General features: G+C 42.5%; 1 protein-coding gene across 1 annotated transcript in view; it reads right to left on the reverse strand.

The window, feature by feature from the left end:
- The window catches only part of rtn4rl1b (reticulon 4 receptor-like 1b), a 175593-nt gene that overhangs the window by 162305 nt on the left and 1697 nt on the right, over window positions 1-11591 (reverse strand). The gene's annotated exons all lie outside the window — the stretch shown is intronic.

An 11591-nucleotide genomic window follows, 5' to 3' on the forward strand; every position in this document is an offset into this window, starting at 1 on the left:
GTCACACCGATGATAAGCATCTACCCCAAAGTTATTGGTCGGCTCGTCAGCACCACACAAAACACTGTAAAAGCGCCATCCATATAAAACTCGAGGGCTGCACTACCATTATAATTTCATATTATTGTGGCGGCCACAAAATATCGTCTCGCGGGTCGGAAATGGCCCGTGGGCCGCAAGTTTGAGACTCCTGATTTATTTATTTTTTTTGTAAATTTGCATGTTCTTTAGTTTTTCTGTGTTTTACTCTGTTGCCAGGTCAATGTTGCAAATGAGATTTTTTTTAATAGATAATTAAAGGTTAAATTAAATAAAGATGGCCTCTGTTTCCGATTTGTTTGCGTTGTAGATTATGACGAGGAAAGATACACTTGTGTATTGGCAATTCAAAAATGTCCTCGATAGAGCCTCCACAGTGCAAAGTGTATTTCACACACTTGAGATAATATGGTGTGAAGTGAAATCGTCTGAGATGAACCTTGAGTTGTTTTTTTTCTTTATCACATTTCCAACAACGTGTTTTAATTTCCAGCCCGGTCGAAAACTTTCATTTCGGAATCTTCTGTAAATCCGCACGCACACTCGGGAGCGAATTAGCCGCATTCGAAATGAGTTCTTCAGACTCGGACGTGGATGGCTTGTGGGATTAATGGGATGCGAGATAAAACTAGACGAATCAGCTGCACGTGGCATGGTGGGTGTCTTGTGAAATACCTCGCAAAACCTGGTGCGAATATGAGTAGTGTGGATATCGCTGCCGCACTTTCCCTCAGCCCCGGAATGTCATTCCTCGCCCTTGAGGACGTACTAAGTTTCAATGGCAAAAGGGCAGACGTCCAGGTGCTGCTGCATCTCAATTGCTTTGCTCAGCACACAAAAGACAATGTCTCGGTGGACACAGGAGAAGGGGGTTGTTGGATGGGGCTGTCACAGTCACAGGAGAACACCTGGGATTACTGTCAAATCCTAGATGGTCTCCTAAAACATACACGCACTCCACGCTGACCTTTAAACTCAAATTAGCCACTTCATCAGAAATTCATTATTAATAAAAAGGAAAAAAAGCAACACAGCTCATAGGTTGTTTGTCATTTTCACCTCATTATCATCTGCTAATGACTGCCCTTGCATCTCATTTCCACAGCAACGGAGGATGGAGACGGCATGAATCGGGTGGATTTGATAAAAAAATGGAACGTGCATGTTCTTTCATGTGGATTTCCTCACAGCCTGTGTGATTTCCCAATAAGAAAGAGTTACTATGGATGTGCCAAATGATGGTTATGATAAATAATTATGGGAAAAAGGGAACACGTCCACCGGCAATGCCACTAGCAACCTGCTCTCTGCCAGTGGATTTACAGCTTCCTGACAGGCAGGACACAGCACGTGAAGCTGGAGAACACCACCTCATCCACATGCGCCATCAGCACTGGGGCGCCCCAAGGATATGTCCTCTTTCTGCTGCTCTTACACGAATGACTGCACCACAACATCCCCGGCTGTCAAACCCCCTTTGCAGATGCCACTGTCATCGGCCTCATCAAAGATGGTGATGATTCTGTGTATTGAGAAGAACTGGAGCGGGTGGACTGGAGCTGAACACAGCTGCCCCTTATGCTGTCTTACTGCCCTGAGGCACCAATCGAGACCTTCAAGTTCTTGGGAATTACAGTCTCTCAGGACTTGAAGTGGGAGACTAACATCAACTCTATTCTGAAAAAATCCCAACAGAGGATGTAGTTCCTGCAGCTTCTGAGGAAGCATAGCCTGCCACAGAAACTGTTCAGGCACTTCTACAAAGCAGTCCTTGAATCAGTCCTGTGTTCAACCATCACAGTCTGGTTCGGAGCTGCCACAAAAACGGACAAACTCCGACTGCAAAGAACAATCAGCATTGCTGACAACATTTTTAGTAGCCCCCATAAATCACCCTTGAGTATTTGCACACTATCAGAACTCTGAGAAGAGCATGCAAAATCCCCTTGGAACTTCCACATTCTGGTCACCACCTAGTCCAGCTCCTTTCCTCAGGGAGGCACTATTGAAAAATGCAAATAAATCTAGCAGGCATTCCAACAGCTTCTTCCCTTTAGCATTTAACCTCTCAAGGAGTTCCCTAAAAATTCCTTTGTAACATGGAACTAATTTTGTCTTGAGATTGCTGCCACATCTCTGTTGGGCCAATTATACACTATTTGTGTACTTAATGTAGTCTCACCACACTGCACTATTTGCACATGTTGTTGACCAATAGTGGCCCCTCATGTGCTTGAGAAGTAGTCGCACCATTTGCACAATTGACATTGTTCCACATTATCATCCTTTTATTCCACTTGCCACTAAATAAATATAGTCTCCTTTAGAATCTCACATTGTGCAAATGTGATGTTTGGGATGCATGTCCAAACCTAGCATTGCATTATGTGTAAGCAATGGGAATATTTTTTTTTTTTTTTTAGCATGAGTAAATGTCAACAAACTGGTAGATGACTTCAAATACTTGGATTCAACTATACGGAGCAATGGAGAGTGTGGTAAAGAAGTGAAGAAACGGGTCCAAGCGGGGTGGAACAGTTGGCAGAAGGTGTCTGGTGTTCTATGTGACATAAGAGTCTCCGCTGAAGGGCAAAGTTTGTAAAACAGTGGTGAGGCTGGCCATGATGTACGGATTAGAGACTGTGGCACTGAAAAAAACAACAAGAAGCAGAACTGGAGGTAGCTGAAATGAAGATGTTGAGGTTCTCGCTCGGAGTGAGCAGGTTGGATAGGATTAGAAATGAGTTCATTAGAGGGACAGCCAAAGTTGCATGTTTTGGAGACAAGGTTAGAAAGAGCAGACTTCGGTGGTTTGGACATGTTCAGAGACGAGAGAGTGAGTATGTTGGTAGAAGGGCGCTGAGGATGGAGCTGCCAGGCAAAAGAGTGAGAGAAAGACCAAAGAAAACGTTGATGGATGTTGTGAGGGAGGACACGAGGACAGTGGGTGTTAGAGAGGAGGATGCACGAGATAGGCTTGGATGGAAAAAGATGAAGCGCTATGGGTACCCCTAACAGGACAAGCCGAAAGGAAAAGAAGAAGAAGTAAATGTCAACGAACTATCACTGGAGATGCTCTTCAAAAAATGATGTTAAAACCATGCACTCCAGGTGAGATCTTCAAGCTACCGATACAATCATACAATACGTTTTCATTGCTTTGTGGAAAGAAAGTATTCCCTCCACATTCTTTTTTTGGGGGGATGGGGTGGTGTTCTGATTGGCCAAATCTTTTTAAATGGATCCATTCTATAACGAGACGGGAAATGCAAACCCACCCCATCCTGATTTGCTTCTCACTTTTCAGGCGGCTTATAGACAGCTTTAGGAGATTGCTTTTGGGGGGGGGCAGGGGTGTTATATTTTTTTGCCCGGCTCTCCACATTATCCTCCTCATCCGAGCCCTCTGTCACCAGTCCGAAACACAAGTCCGACAATGGCGAGTTGACACAGAGTGACACTGAGAGGATTAGAAAAGCCGAGAATCTATTCTCTTTAAATAGAAGGCTCGCTGGGCCTCGACGACGGCTCAGAGGTTGCAACATAGTTAAATGACAGATGGGCATTTATTGCTCTCGTGCAAATTCATAGTTAATCACTCGCCTGCTCTGGGCCTCCGTCTTGCTTCTCCAACAAAGCAGCTGTTTGTCCTTTCTTAATGAGTGCAGACCTGCTGCTTTATTACCTCCATCTTTTATTGCGTGATCATAAACACTTGATGTCTGCGAGTCCTATCTGTACCCTGAAAGAAGAAGAGAGGAACTCCCTAGACGTCTGTACTTATTTGATATTATTGCTGGCTGCTACATGACACCGATCCATAAGATGTGAGCTGGTCAAATGGGTCCGGCTGAGAAGAAGGAGGACGAGATAAACATCAATTGAATTTTTTGATGAGCTACATACCTGAAAGGTTGACAGGCCAATCACAGCATAATACAGATGTTATACTTTTGTTCATCCATCCACCCATTTTCTGGAGTACTTTTTCTCATTAGGGTCGTGGGTGAGCTGAAGCCTGTCCCACAGACTTTGGGTGAGGGGGGGGGGTACACCTTGAACGCGACAATTACAGGATGTATATATATATATATATATATATATATATATATAGGTGGCACGGTGGGGCAACTGTGTCGGCCAGTGTTGGCCTCACTGTTCTGAGGACTGGGGTTCAAATCACGGCCCATCCTGTGTGGAGTTTGCATGTTCTCCCCGTGCCTGCGTGGGTTTTCTCCGGGCACTCGGGTTTCCTCCCACATTCCAAAAACATGTGACATTAATTGCAGACTCTAAATTGCCCCTAGTTGTAATTGTGAGTGTGACTGTTGTCTGTTGGCATCCAGTTCAGGGTGTACCCCACCTGCTTCCCATTGACAGTTGGGATTGGCTCCAGCATTCCCGCGACCCTTGTGAGGATAAGTGGCTCAAATTATGGATGGATGGAAAAAATAAAAAGAGGACTGTAATTCTTAACGTGTGAATACAAAAAAAAAAAATCTCTCACTGAGAATCAGGCATCACTGCAGTTATTTCATTCTACTCTAAACGAAAACATGAACTTGGCGTAAAAATAAATCGAGAAAACACACACAAGCACATCAAGAACATCTATACCACACAAAGCAGATTTTGAACCCTCAACCCCGGAACTGTGAGGCACATGAACTAACATTCCCACATATAGTGTACAAAACTGCCGCTTCTGTTCAACAACCTCCATGGAGTACATGTACTTGCGTAAGCTTGTCTGCACAGACCAGTTCTTACAAGACAAAAAGGGGACATTTCACATGAAGGAAAGCCCTCTCTGACCTTGGCTCCATTAATCCTTCAGAAAATGTCGCTGGAATTACAGTGCGCGGCTGCATGGTACTGTATATGCGCTGGAGGTTTTCTGCTTTCTTTTGCTTTCAGATCGTCCCATGCGCTTTCTTTACGCACTGGTGTTTTTCAGTGGAAATATGTTCAATGGTGAAAGAGATCTCGTAGCGTTTGGAGTTGTTCATGCTTTCACGCTTCCATACTTGTACATGACCTTGTTGTAAGTTATGTGTATACACAGTACATAAGAATGGAACCTTGAAAGTAAAAAAAAAAAAAAAAAGAACCTGAGGGTTGCACGAATTGGGATACTGTATATCTTTTCTACATCAATTTAAACCTGCGCCAAACTATGGAGTACAAACACCTAAAAAAAAAAACGTGTAATATTTTTAATTATATGCATCTTTATACTTGTTTCATAAGTTATAAAATATGTAAAATAACGATAAAGGATGTTAAATTGCCTGTTCGTGTAATGGTGATTTTTGACTGAGGTCTGGAAATCCTGTAATTATTTCTATTTTCGTGCAGCACGGTGGCGCAGCTGTAAAGCGTTGGCCTCACAGGTCTGAGGACCGGGGTTCAATCCTGGGCCCGCCTGTGGAGAGTTTGCATGTTCTCCGTGTGCCTGCGTGGGTTTTCTCCGGGCACTCCGGTTTCCTCCCACATGCCAAAAACATACATTAATTGGAGAGACGAAATTGCCCCTAGGTGTGATTGTGAGTGCGGCTCTCTCAATATGCCCTGCAATTGGCTGGCAACCACTTCAGGGTGTACCACGCTTCTGAGGATAAGTGGCTAAGAAAATGGATGGATGGATAAAACATTTTCAAAGCTTTTCCACAATTAATGTTACTTGGACTTTGTATCCCTCAACCGATTTATTTACTTATTTATTTATTTTTGAGAGGGTAAGTGGAAAATAACTGAATTAAAACTTAATCTGATTGACTTGGGCTTTTTTATTTTTTAACTTGTGTTCCAATGCAAAAGAGATGTTCTGTCTTTTGCCTGGTTAAATAAAATTTATTCAAAAACATCTGGTTGCAAAGAATGCACTCCCTCTTATATGCATGTGGCAATCTTCAGGAGTAACACATCACATTCAAGCTCATGTTCTATGAGAGTCCACACACACCTGCCATCATTTCAAATTTTAAATTAAAAAAACCCCACATGCTTAGGACCTTACAGAACCGTTATTTGCTTTATCCACTAAAATGACTGAATGAAGAAGCTGTTTCCGATCAGACATATTGATTGATTGTGTGTGTGTTTGGGAGAGAGAGAGAGAGAGAGATGCATGTTTTCGAAATACTTCGCCATAAGATAGGACTAACGTTGCCATATGCACAGCCAAAACACCAGCAGGAAACATCTGCTGTTGCAAGGTGTGTTATTAAATTAGAAGTGGGTAAAAATTTCCCAGTGGGCAGTGCCAAAACTACACTGTATGTCCACGCTGTTGTATTTCCTAATGAAAATGTGAGTTGCACGCAGCCGTCACGACTCTGATTGGCCCAAGGAGCTCAATTGAAAGACGACACGTGTGGAAATTTGACATTCTTGTGTTGTTTGATTGGTGAATTTGAGGAACATGTCACGATGGTAATCACAGTGGATTGGAGCAATGGTGCCTTACACGCAAATCGAAGACAAAAGTCCAAAGATAATATAATAATATATGTGCGTGCAGTTTTTGATATGTGAAAATACTGACCTGCATGTAGATTATTGTAACAGAGTACAAATACCATTTCTTCTTAATGGAAATACTCGAGTAAAAACTAGACTTCATCAAAACTACTTTGACAAACACAATTTTGTCAAAATATTGCTCAAGTAAATGTAACAGAGTAGATGTAGTGCATTCCTACCTATCGCTGTTCATTAGTGTGATAATTAGCCACAAGCAGGTGCCATGAAAAGTCACGCTGAGCATCGCCGCTAGATCTGAATCATCTAAGAGCATTTTTTTCTTGTGAATGGTGGATGTATCACAGCCAGTGCTGGGCCCTCACGCAATAACCAACCTCCCTGCAATGTGTTATTCTAGGTGCAAAGTCATTCAAATTCACCAGAGAACTTCAGCGTTCCTGCCAAAGCTGACACATCGCTGCTTTTCCCGCCGACTCAAGACATGCTGCAGTACGCTTGCATTTTTGGCAGATGAAATCTCTACCTCCAATTAATTTGTCTCAAATTAAGCCTCCCTCCTCCGCCCCCTCCCCAGTCCAGCAGCGGCACAAGATGGCTTATTTCCATAAATGAAAAATGTAGAATTTTTTTTTTTTTTTTGCACCCACGTGCCACCACTTCTGGTTCCAGCTCCAGTCAGTCAAATGGGAAATTAGCGACTGTTGTAGCGCAACATGAAGATCTCATAATCGTTTTTAACAGCATGTCCATCAGTCCGACACATGAAACCAGGCCATGCATGGTTACATGGCAAACCCCAAAGAAGACATTCATACATTTGCATCGTGAGTCACGTCGGTTCCAGCAGAGAATTTTGAACCCGGTGATGCTTCCCTTTAAATGTTACGGCAGCACTTCTTGCATTAAGCTGTCAGAAGGCAGTTTTTCCACAATGGGCCTCCCCTCCGAGCTGTTCTAGCTATAAGCACTCATCGCTGCGGTGTATTTCATCTCGACTCTTGGAACGGCAATAATCGATGTGATGGCAAAGGAAAACAGGCTGTTTCTCTCGCTGCCCCTGAGGCAAACTACACACATACGCATCCAAAACAGATTGGGTCTGACAAAGCAGACTAAAAGCAGTGCGCGGCGGTATCTATCGATACACTTTTCTGGTGCCAGCATGACCCACGGCGGAGAGAAGAGACACCACACTGTGTAAAAGGCCACCGATAGATATGTTCTCGTGGCAATGCTGTAATGAGCATTTATAATTACTCCTCGGACTTCTTCGTTGCATAAAAAGGTTGTTTCTGTGCCGGGGTTTGCTTGTTTACACAAACCAGGGTGCAGTTTAACCGAAAGCGTGCAAAAATAGTGCAGTAGGTGGTGATACAGAAAAGAAAAAACAGATCTACAATTATGCTTGCAGTTGTAGGTCTTATTTACATATTGTGACAAATCATTGTACCTTAGGGCGCTTTCCCACCAACCATCCCAGGAACTTTGTGTGCCTTTTTTTTTTTCCAGGAACTTTGAATTCCTGGTATCAAAAATTTCCTGTGGGCTATGTGGTATATGTTTCCATCATACTAATTTGTTCAGGCTAACTGAAAGAAATGAAGCTACTTGTAATGCTTGTACGCCAAACTCTCAATATCTTGTTTTATAACCTTAATCTAAATTTCAAATAATTTTGATACCTTTAAAAGCTAACTCTTGATCCAGGTGAGGCAATTGAGAATTGATTCACATTTGCAATGCCAAGCAGATGGTGTTTAAGGTAGGGAGTTTTTTTTTTTTATATATGGAGCTCCATTTCAATAAATTAGAATATATTAATTCTCTTTTTCCTGAGATGACATATCTAAATAGATTGTGGAACAGAAGCATGCAGATAAGAATAGATTGGATTTATTCACTGGGAAATGTAATAAGGACGTGAGCCTGAATCCTTCCACAGTTGCACTACAACTTTGAGAACAATGAATATTATCTATAGTCCTCTGGAAGTTTCTACATTTATTTATTGAAAAAGACGAGTTTTTCTGATGTCTGCACATTCAGGCGATTGCATTTTTCTTCATGGGAGTTCTCCAGCTTTAGAGAATATCCACTCGCATGGCTTTTATAGACCTTTTTATTCAGCATGTGGTATGATGTAACGTAATATTGCACGTTACTATATCACATTGTCCAGTTTGTATTTGTATTATCTTCTATTTTGCTATGTTTTACTCTGCTGTCTGCAGCCACGTTGGCGTTGCAAATGCTTTACCTGGATAAGGTTCAACAAATACATTTTAAAAAATACCTGACTTCCGCAAGGCCGTGGCGAGGTCCAACACTGCATGATGGGCCACCGCCATGCTCAATCTGTTATTCAAAGGTTTGCTCTTCCATTGAGGATAAACGGCTCAGAAAAAGGATGCATAGAAGTGTTTTACTTCTCTTATTTTGAGCCTTGCATAACACCACATGCCAGCACTGTGACTGAAAAAGTAAATGCCTGCATAAATGCCCGTCATCCAATCAGCATTTCCCAGCACAGCCCACCCCCTCGAAGAGTTGCTGCTAGCTCTAGGACGACCCTGTCCACCAGGACAAACTAAATAACCCAGGCGGGAACCTTTCATACCCTGGTAGTTTTTCAGATAGGGCATGGGGAACTCAAACTACCAGAGTAGCTAAGGAAGTTCCTACGAAGGTTCTTGCGGCAGGAAAGCCCCTCTGGACTCCACCGAAATGACATGATCTGAATATCACAAAATGGTGGCACAGATGTACGGCTTGCACGGTGTGGTTCCAAAATCATATCCATCCAACCATCCATCCATTTCTTAGCCGCTTATCCTCACAAGGGTCACGGGGAGGAGCTGGAGCCTATTCCAGCTGTCAATGGGTAGGAGGCGGTGTACATCCTGAACTGGTTGCCAGCCAATCCCAGGGCACATCAAGACAAACAGTCACACTCACAATCACACCGAGGGGCAATTTAGAGTGTCCAATTAATGTTGCATGTTTTGGGGATGTGGGGGGAAACCGGAGGGCCTGGAGGAAGCCCACGCAGGCACGGGGAGAACATGCAAACTCCAACCAGACGGCACCCGGATTGAACCCCGGTCCTCAGACCTGTGAGGCCAACTCTTTCTAGCTGCGCCACCGTGCTGCAACATTATCATATACAAGACTAAATACTAGAATGAGAGATACACCTCTATCAGGTGAAATTACAGGACTAACCTAAAACCCATTATACTCTTTACAGGTGACCTTAATTTGATATTCTCTGAAATTTTGAATGTTCATGTCCAACTGTTTTATGTTGCAACTTGTTTCACACAACTTATTCTGGTCGAAAAATTAGCTGAACAGCAAAGTTTACAACAGGTATATTATCCACAAAATGCAATTGATTTCCTGGTTCAATTTGAATCTGTCCCCTTTGTCGTACTCCTCACATTCTCATATCACGAGGCCAAGATGGCACCTAACGATCGATGAACATCACCTTCCCATTGCAAGGCTTCAAACAGGATGTTCTTAGAGGGAAATGGACAGCAAGTTTCAAGTGTCAGAATGTTGTCATAAGAGCTTTGCAATAGAGACAATGGAAGGGTGAACAAAGGGAATGAAAGTGGGCCTCCTTGTGGTTTTATTATTTTTTTTTTGACGAGCTCCTTTTTCGAGAATCAAAAACTTGTGCAAAAAGGTCCGAAGCATTTAACAGTTGAGCAATCTTTGGAGAAGGTCAAATTAAGTTGACCTGTAAAGGTTCTAGTGTAGTGCTTTTTCAGTTCATCTTCAGCTTTCAACCAAAAAATGATATCCTAACTTTTTGTGAGTCATTGTGTCAGGTACTTTACAGGAAGTATAACTGCCATGTGTTATCGCCATACATCCACGGCACAAACACACACATTGTAGCTCAGGCTTTAGCTATCGATACGCTTTTAGCTTTACGCCAATCTCAGTTGAAGCAACACCACATGAATATGGATATCAGTGCAGCAAGGGAAAAAAACAACAATTAAACACAGGTGTCGTGGAAATGCAGTTTTCAGCAAAACTCAAACAGGCTCTGTTAGGCAAATGGAATTAATGCTAATATTGTTTTCACAGTGTACTAATTCACGCTGTTTTGTGGAGATATTATTGCAGTTTTGTTTTAATTTTACACCATTAAATGTGTTCCTGTTTCCACAAAAGGTTGACTTCAGATAACTTGGGTGAGTCTTTTGCATTTTGTTACTGTACTGTACTCAATGGTGAACTTAAAACCAACACACACACTGGACAGGTATTTGTGCCAGACCGTTACACCCCTACTGCATATATTATTTTTCTTGGTTGTATGACATGTCACTGTAACAAACATTTTCCAAGAAAAGATAAAATATGTTACTATATGTTCACCCTGTTTCAAGTATTATGATGCTCATCTATCAGAAATATTTTTGTTGTTGCTGTCAGCATACCCACGATTAACTTCTTTGTAACGTATCCTCATGCAGGTCAACATGCAAGGGTTGTCAGCCATGTTTGCTGTGCCAAAATCACGTGCCTCATGTGCATATTCAAACTTTGATGGCGGCGTCATGTACTGTCATTGCGTTTCTTTTTTCCCACGATAGTGCATGACGCGCTGCTTGCTGCTGAACCGTGCTTAATTTTTGAAAATGGGGATTGAGTTTGGTTCTTTTCATCTTGAAGCTACATAACTGCTCACGAACAGGGTACCGAAGGGATTCACGTGTATTTTTGCATTTTTTTAATTGGGTATCTTTAGTAGTTGAAATTACAACAGAAGAAGGGGGGGAAAACACATTGAAATGTTTATTAAGTGGTAGTTAGCTCGTTAGCATGACCTCAATGGAATCTCACTGTTATGCTTGTTTATGTATCGTATTTATAGTTTTACTACGTCGGATTGCTTTGAAAATACCTAATTTAGTGGTGGCCTCAAGTGCATGGGGAGGGTCTGTGGCCATGTTGTCCATTCCTGCTTGGGGTGGGGAACGAGTCAGAGCGGAGGGTCAGTCAAGTTTGATTTCACTCCCTTAATTATCGTTCAGCAGCAGCATGGA

The sequence above is a fragment of the Syngnathoides biaculeatus genome, chromosome 8 (genome assembly GCF_019802595.1).
Source record: "Syngnathoides biaculeatus isolate LvHL_M chromosome 8, ASM1980259v1, whole genome shotgun sequence".
Classification (NCBI taxonomy): domain Eukaryota; kingdom Metazoa; phylum Chordata; class Actinopteri; order Syngnathiformes; family Syngnathidae; genus Syngnathoides; species Syngnathoides biaculeatus.